Consider the following 8,356-nt stretch of genomic DNA (forward strand, 5'->3'; position numbering starts at 1 on the left):
GAATTTACGGAAAATTAATTAACAAACGGAGACGTAACAGTGTTTATTGTTTTCAGTTGTTCTATTGTTTATAAAAAAATCGGTATCTGAAATTTATGTTATTTAATTCCGGATTTCTTAGATGTTGATTGGAACTTTTGATCTTGGACATCATGACGAAGAAGATAAAAAAAAAACAGGAATACAATGAGGAACTTTAACTTCCGTTGGGGGGATTGTGTCTTAACACCTATTTGTAATGATTCGCGATTGGTCACATCAGAAAAAAATTCGCAGGCGGGTAAATTAAACCAATGCCTGTGCAGGTAAGTCGTAAGCAGAAGTTGACGTACTCCGAAGTTTGAATCGTTGCTTCACCCACACTGGACGGCAGCCGTATCGCTCGCTACCTATGGTTTGCGCCGACTAATTACTCTCCGTAAGACCCTGAGATTTCAATTCCGAAGAAAACCACTTTGCTCCGTATACTGAAGAGTCTCTAGGGTAATGACACGTGCAGATGTCCCCACCTTTGTTACGCTTCTTACCGGTGGTTATTATCTCTTTTCATGCTGACAACAAATTAGGCCTAAGCAACACAAATCTCCTCGAAACCAACGTGTACGGAGAGTGTATCTGTGCAGACTGTAGTGAAGACTGAGTGGAGTGATTTTGTATTACGTTGAGGTAAAGAGCGCAGATTTTACAGCCACCTAGGAAAACCTGCTGCGACACGTAGTACCTTTATGTGTAGGCCCTTTTTTTTCTCTCCAAATCTCTATAAGATTGACGTGTTCTACGAAAAACCCGCCTACGATTCGTGCACGAGATCATTCCGTAGAAAATACCGTTTTCGTAACGTCTTCTATCCATTTTACTTACTGAATCTTGTTGTTTCTCAACATAATACAATACCAAAAAGTGATATGCCATATAAAGACATTGAAAAGTGACTGTGTTTTCCAATCAGGTATTTTACAGGTTATCGTATTTATTTAGGTGACCTTACAATGGGGAGTTAATGTAACCGATTTTGGCAAGAAACAGGATGACCTGTCTTTATCAACATCTGTTCAACATAAGTCACAGGTCGAAATTGACAACCTGTTAATAGTGGAGATTGACTAGTATAAATCTGAATATTTTTGCATCAGATTTCTTTCTTTATTCTTTAACAAGACCTGGCCTTGGATGTGATAATTAACTTTCAAGTTCTTGCGAACGGACGCACTTTTAGCCATTGTTGTTAGCGGACATTGTCGAATTTAGCGAGCTTTCACTAAGTTCCTTGAGAGTGAATGATATCTATTGTTGCATCACTTAATGATGCTTTAAGAATGTTATTACCGCTGAGAAATGTGTTATTTGTGAACGAATATTAAATCAACATAATTTATACTGACAGCGCTCGTATATAGATTAAGCGGACGTGGGAACCATTCCGTTTTTATCCTCCGAACACCAGCCGTTGCTTAAAGTCGACTAGGAACCGTCTTCCAAGCAGCAGCTACCGCCGTAAACTCTGTGTCTGCGCCTAGAAGTGGGCTCACCTGGATGGATTAGTAATATGCGATTCTACACGAGAGTTTCCCTGTGCCTACTCGTTGTGACGGCAGTCTTCGTGGCGCACGTGGCCGCTATCCAGTGGCTGTAAGTATTCAGTGACTTGTGTCACGTAGGGGAGAGCTGGTATTTGTTGTCTGCTTGGGGAATTTGCCGCGATAAATTGGGGCAATGATACATAGCAAAAACTAAGGTGTTTAAGACCGTTTGTCATTTGTACGGTGAGTGAAAATCGATCTAAGTAATTTTTGATATTATTTGGAATTTCTATTATTAATAATAGAGATATAGAAAATAATAATACTAATAAAAGACAAACAAAAAAACTGAACGTATACGTAGCCCTGAAGCTTCTAACTAGTAGATGACATATAATTATAGCTTACAGACTGTGTCTAGAATATGCTGAGCGTTGGTTCCGTCTGTATCAAGTCATGTGCTAGACATAAATAGCTATTGTTTAATTACTGTTTATGGTAATATAAGTAATACGTTCATAACGTAGTAGTTCGCTGATTTTCTTAAACTGTAGAACTAAAAGTTATATCTGTCTCAATATATAAGTGCTTTCTTTCTGTAAGCGTTTGTTTCGAAATATTTAAGGACACCTGGATTTGATATTACCTTGAAAGCTTAGAAGTTGTGAGAAACTCTAGGTGGCGTTGTTGTATGCTATGTAAGTTCAGAAATAAAAATAAAAAATCGACGTTCTCACGTGCGACGTGCACTGACCGGGACCATTAGCTTGTGCATATAAATTGGGAAAACAGAACAAGCGAGTTAAAAAATAAATAAAGTATATATCTATATATATAAATAAAGGGAAGGAAGGAAATAAAAATGGCTGATTCACGTTTATTTTGTTTTAGTTTACTTAGCGTACGTGATGTAGGCAAAGGATACCAGGGTCTTTGGGTTACGAATTCAATTTTCTTTGGCGAAGTATCCGAAATGTGATTCATGATACGTAGTCATTTTGTTATCCTAAAACTATCAAGATCGTGGAAACCTTTATCACAGAACTAGTTTTCTCCTCAGTACATAAACGAAGCAATGTAAGAAGGTTTATCCTACTTCCTGATTTAACACCGCAATTATAAGAAACTGAGAAATGGACACTTCACGTGTATTTACTTTGTCTTATGACTTGTACTAGTACACAATTAATGAAACTATGTAAGACAAATTACATCCAATGTCTCTGTTTGCTCCTAAATCGAGCATACGGGAATTTTCGTCACGTGTTTTTTCACGTGATACATGTTTTCCTTTTTATTCACATTGATGAAAAAAAAAAAGAAAAAAAAACATCATCAGATGGAGGGTCTCTTCACGTTTTCGTTTTAGTTTCATCCCTGATTTGTCACATAGTTTCCGGTTTCCTAACAGGAAAGTGATCTGGTTTCCTCTTTGGTTTTAGGCTCTGTGTGTGTGTTTAAACGACAGCGCTGTGAAAACTGGGATCTTGCTTCGTGAACTATATCTGGAGCATGGTAACAGGTGTTTAAAAGTACCTGTTCGAACGTACCTACTTACGTATATGACGGTATCAAAACGTTAAGCGATTTCATTGGTTAATCAAAGTTCAATCAGTTTACACTTTTCACGAACACTAGTAGGTTTTTAGAACGGGATCCTGTGATAATACTTCTACCTGTGTGCAAAGTTATGGTGTGAATTACTCATAAAATTAAAACTTACCGAATTTTATTTGCGAAAGGAATTTGTATTGACCAAAGGTAACATATAACTCATACGTTTTCTATCTCGTGACATATAAGTGTATGGGGTCAGCGTTTCAAATATTCATCAGATCAAACTTCAGAGTACACATAATTTTAAGAGAGGTTAGGATTTTTTTTTGTGTTTTAGTCTTTTTAAAACCGGATAAACGAATTCGATATCTAATTAGATTTTAACCATACCAATGTGTACTTATTTGCGGGGAAATGTTAACGCAAAACGATCTTTTTTTTTTTCTTACTTTAGAGTAGATCACACTAAAGTATTTTGGGCAGAGCGGTCTAGGCAGACTGGTTAATCTAGTGACAAATTAATCCTGATCATGTGTGACTTACATTTATTCACGCCACAAAATACAATTTTTACCACACCAAAATATACCAATAAATAGGCAGATTCGACCGAAGTTATAACATCTTCTTTTACTTCTTTTAATTTCCAAGGTAATTTATTTGTTTGGGCTTTCCCGCGTATAAAATCCCATTTTGGATATATTGCACGCTCGTAAATTCACATTATATGCAGAACGGATTATTTCATGGATGTATTGTGAAACATTTATTATAATTTTGGATGTATTGTGAAACATTTATTATAATTTTGGATGTATTGTGAAATATTTATTATAATTTTAGATGTATTGTGAAACATTCATTATAATTTTGGATGTATTGTGAAACATTTATTATAATTTTGGATGTATTTTGAAACATTTATTATAATTTTGGATGTATTGTGAAACATTTATTATAATTTTAGATGTATTGTGAAACATTTATTATAATTTTGGATGTATTGTGAAACATTTATTATAATTTTAGATGTATTGTGAAACATTTATTATAACTTTAGATGTATTGTGAAACATTCATTATAATTTTAGATATATTGTGAAACATTTATAATAATTTTTATTTGAAATTCTTGCTTTCTTTGAAATTTATTACTTCCGTTATATAAGACATATATATGTAAACATATACATGGTTTGGTTTGTTTGGAATAGTGGGATTGGCTGACACATGTAACGCCCCTATGGCTGAAAGGGCGAGCATGTTCGGTGACGGGGATGCAAACCCGCGACCCGCAGATTGCGAGTCGAGCGCTATTTCCATCAGGTCATGTCAGACATTATATACATATATCAGTGGTTAAACGGTCAAGCAAAAATGTGATATATATATAATTGTTTGTTTGCTTGTAGTTAAGCACAAAGCTGCACAATGGGCTATCTGTGCTCTGCTCACCAGAAAGAGAAGTGAAGTCACACATATATATATATACATATAACATATAAAGAAAATTGTTAATATATTACATCCGGAACTATCATATCGTTGACACTGTTTTTCTTCCAATGTATTTTTTTTTTTACGTTTCTGAGCGCATCCATTAATAAAATCATCAATCCAACCCTTGCAGAGAAATCAAATAGTCTCGGAATTAGTTTGGGTTATTATAAAATTTCAAGAAATTCTCAATAGATAATTCGTTAAAAGTTTTCATTTTTAAGATATCGTAGACTAGAAATTATTCTCAACGAAGACAAGTGCCGGTGGGTTTTTTATTCTTATATATATATAATGTATCGGGTCGTATTTTCTTACGTTTGTTTTTCTTTACGTTCAGATGACGGCGGGAAATCTTTGAACTGTAAAACTTTTAAACGCGGCTTAGGTAAAGATTACGTTGCTGTTGCACAAAGTCGTTTTGCTGTTCAAAATGAAACACTTTAGAAATAGCTTCCAAAAGATCAATTGAATACCATTGGCATTATTATGATGAAAACAACAACAACTCAGTTTTACAACTGATGCTTCGACAAAGTGCCCTTTTTTACACAAAAGAACATTCATTTTATTATGTACGTGTGTACAAAGAGTGTCTTTGAACTTTCCTTGTTAGATATGTTTGACGTGTTTTTTTAACCTAATTAAAAACTACACATTGATCCCCAGGGAAAGAGTTATCTAGCCTCAGGTGCTGCTGGCTTTTTGCCGCAGTTCAAAGGTTATTTGCTAATTCAGAAATGTTATACGGTAAAAAAAAGGTAAAAACTAACAGTAGGAATTATACCATTTTATTACAGATATAATACCAAAATATAGTTGTTTCTGGCATATCCTCTCTTCAAAAGAAATAAAGTGCGAAAATTAACCAAAGGATGCACATATCGATAAAAAATGAATGTAGGTTAGTCTGATTTGAGACTACGAAGTCAAACTGTACATATGAATAAAAAAGGAGGTAGATGTAAGGATTTAAGGCTGTGACGTATTGATTGTTTTTATGCAATCACGTAAAGAGATTGTTCTTTAGCTTTGTCACTATTTCGTAACTGCTAAATCATGGTATTGATTAATATAAGGAAGTTCTCACTGTTGACTGTTCATATGCTTTATGGAAAGTACTATGCTTGCAGCAACATGAAAGACTCACTCTACCATTAGCTAAAATCTCTGCCCAAAGCAACATTTTTGTAAGATTACACTTTATAAGAACTATTTGCATATCTGCATTTAGTGTCGTGTGTCCACAAATGTAAGCCGTTGCGCTACGGTTGATACGCAAGACGCGTAGCGCTTATCTTTTTGATCTACGGCGACTTTCCAACTATTCGACAGTGCAATGCCGCCACTAGTAGACTTATGGTTGGAGAAATAATTCACAGCCATTTCTAAAGAACGAAGGACGTTCATATAACAAGTTTATTAAACGATATACAGTCAAAGAGGGTAACATTTCAAGAAAGCGAAATTCCAATGTTTTTGATGGAGGCGGAAGATTTGTAGATCAGAAAATTAAGAACAGCAATAGACTCTGAAAGCATATCCTAATCCAATACTGAAAAACGCCCTCACCTACTAAGTGAAGGCTTTGGTTACGAAAAGGAACCACCCGACCCAAAATAATCTTTTTGATAGAGTTTTTACATATATATCCTGATAATGTTAACAAGATAATAAACAAGGCTTGAACTTGATGAAAACTCATAAGCTTCTAGCCACACCTCGAAATCAACGGTTGTTGTAATAAGAAAAACAACAAAACAGGAATCATAACATAGTTGTTCTACCACATACCCGTCAAGTTCCCAATGCAGCTCCAATGGACTTTCGTGCCTTTGATCTGCTTAAACGTGGCCACGAAAACCGACGTCCACGTGGTCTGTTAAAAACTTTAAAGATATGTGGTCTGAGACTGATCTCATCGTCATTTCTAAAAGCTTGCTACAAATGAAATTGCAGCATCGGTGCATAGTCATAGCCATCAGATTAAGAACAGTACCAATGGAAGAAGTATAGTTCCAAGAGCAACTTCGAAGCTGTTATAAAACATGATTAACCCTCAGTTGATTTAAATACGTTGCTAGGGAAGATACTATTTGGCTGATTTGATGAGACATTATATATTGCTTTAGTGACTACATAAATATATTTATAACGATAGTGTTTAATAACTGAACGTCAGACGCTCAAATTATTAAAGGGTTTTCAAAATTTAAGTGAATTTATAGTATCACAATGTTCTATTGATATACCTTCATCATTTACTAATTACTTTTTCATTAGTGCAAGGATAATTTGTTCTTAAACACTAGACATATGTTTTTTCTTACTTGTAGCTATTTTTTAGGGTTTCGCTTGTCGTTGTTATGCACATTAGCTTAAATTGAATAGACAAACTGTTGATTTGTTTTCACTTTCTGTAGTTTTAAGAGTTTCGCTTGTCGTTGTATGCACATTAGCCTAACTTGAATATATAAACCGTTAATTTTTGTTTCACTTGCTGTAAATTTTTTTTAAGAGTTTCGCTTATTATAGTTACGCACATTAGCCTAACTTATAGACAAACCGTTGATTTTTTTTCACTTGCTGTAATTTTCTAAGAGTTTCGATTATTGTAATTATGCACATTAGTTTAACTTGAATAGACAAAAAAAACGTTGATTATAAATAGTGGAAGTAAAGGTCAACGCAGAAGTTCCAGAAATAGTGCTTTTAAGATTACCTATCACTTTGTTTACTTTTCCCATTTTGTCCTAACGTTTTTAGAGGGAATTCTGACATCGAATGAAACCACGTAAAATTCCTTCCCAACTGCACTATGTGATTTCTGTTTACTTTTCTTTTTCCGCTGTTTTAAAATACTGCATGACTTCATAACGCTTCGTGATTACTTCAAGCGTTGTTACTTAAATAGAATTAAATCATAAAGAACTTAGGTTTGTCTTATTTTAGTCGTTGTGCTGGTAATACACGGTTAAAACAAGGTATTTCAACAATTTTTTAAAAGTTAGTGAAAATAGTGAGGTTAAGTATAACAATTTTTCCAACTCATTTCATCACAGTAAACTAACTAAAAGTCTAAAACTTTATATTAGGTAAACCTTCTTACAAATTTCTAACATGAAAATATATCAAATAAATGTCATATCAGTTAATATATGAAGTAAACTTTACCACAAATCTTCAACATAACAATATAATAGTAGGTAAACGTTTTTCACAAATTTTCAATATAAAAATATCTTAGGTAAACTTTATATCATAAATCTATATCATAACGAAACATTAAGAAACTTTTATCTCAGATCATCAGCATAACAATATAGTAAGTGAATTTTATTTGAAATATTCAGTATAAAAGATGAGTAGTCAAGTATTCGAAAGCGCTCGAGTTTTGGTTTAGTTTTTAAACTCTTCATGATTTCTTCGTGATCTTTTATGCTAATTTTTCATCAAAACATAAAAATAAATGAGATGAAGTTTATCATAAATCTTTAATATGACAAAATGTTAGATAAAGTTTATAGAAAAAAGTAAAATATATCAATATATAAAGTATATTACATGATAAGATATCAGATGCTATCATGAATGTACAATGTAAATTCAAGTAAAACCACTTTACCGAAAATATAAAATGATAACAATATTTTAAGGTAAAAAGTACAAGTAAAATTATTATATAAGGTTCACAAAAGTGCAAAAAATCACTCTACATACATTTCATTTTTTACGCAATTAGAAACACTGTAACACAGTGGATCAACCAAATTCAAAGCTTA

General features: G+C 33.5%; 1 protein-coding gene across 1 annotated transcript in view; it reads left to right on the forward strand.

Annotated features, from left to right (window-relative positions):
• The first annotated feature begins 1,617 nt into the window (after positions 1 to 1,617).
• The window catches only part of LOC106469094 (protein Wnt-11-like), a 43,175-nt gene continuing 36,436 nt past the window's right edge, over positions 1,618 to 8,356 (forward strand). The window contains exon 1 of the mRNA XM_022398373.1: positions 1,618 to 1,763. The gene's annotated coding sequence lies outside the window, so the exon portion shown is untranslated. The remainder of the gene's footprint in view (positions 1,764 to 8,356) is intronic.

The sequence above is a fragment of the Limulus polyphemus genome, unplaced genomic scaffold, assembly GCF_000517525.1.
Source record: "Limulus polyphemus unplaced genomic scaffold, Limulus_polyphemus-2.1.2 Scaffold94, whole genome shotgun sequence".
Classification (NCBI taxonomy): Eukaryota; Metazoa; Arthropoda; class Merostomata; order Xiphosura; family Limulidae; genus Limulus; species Limulus polyphemus.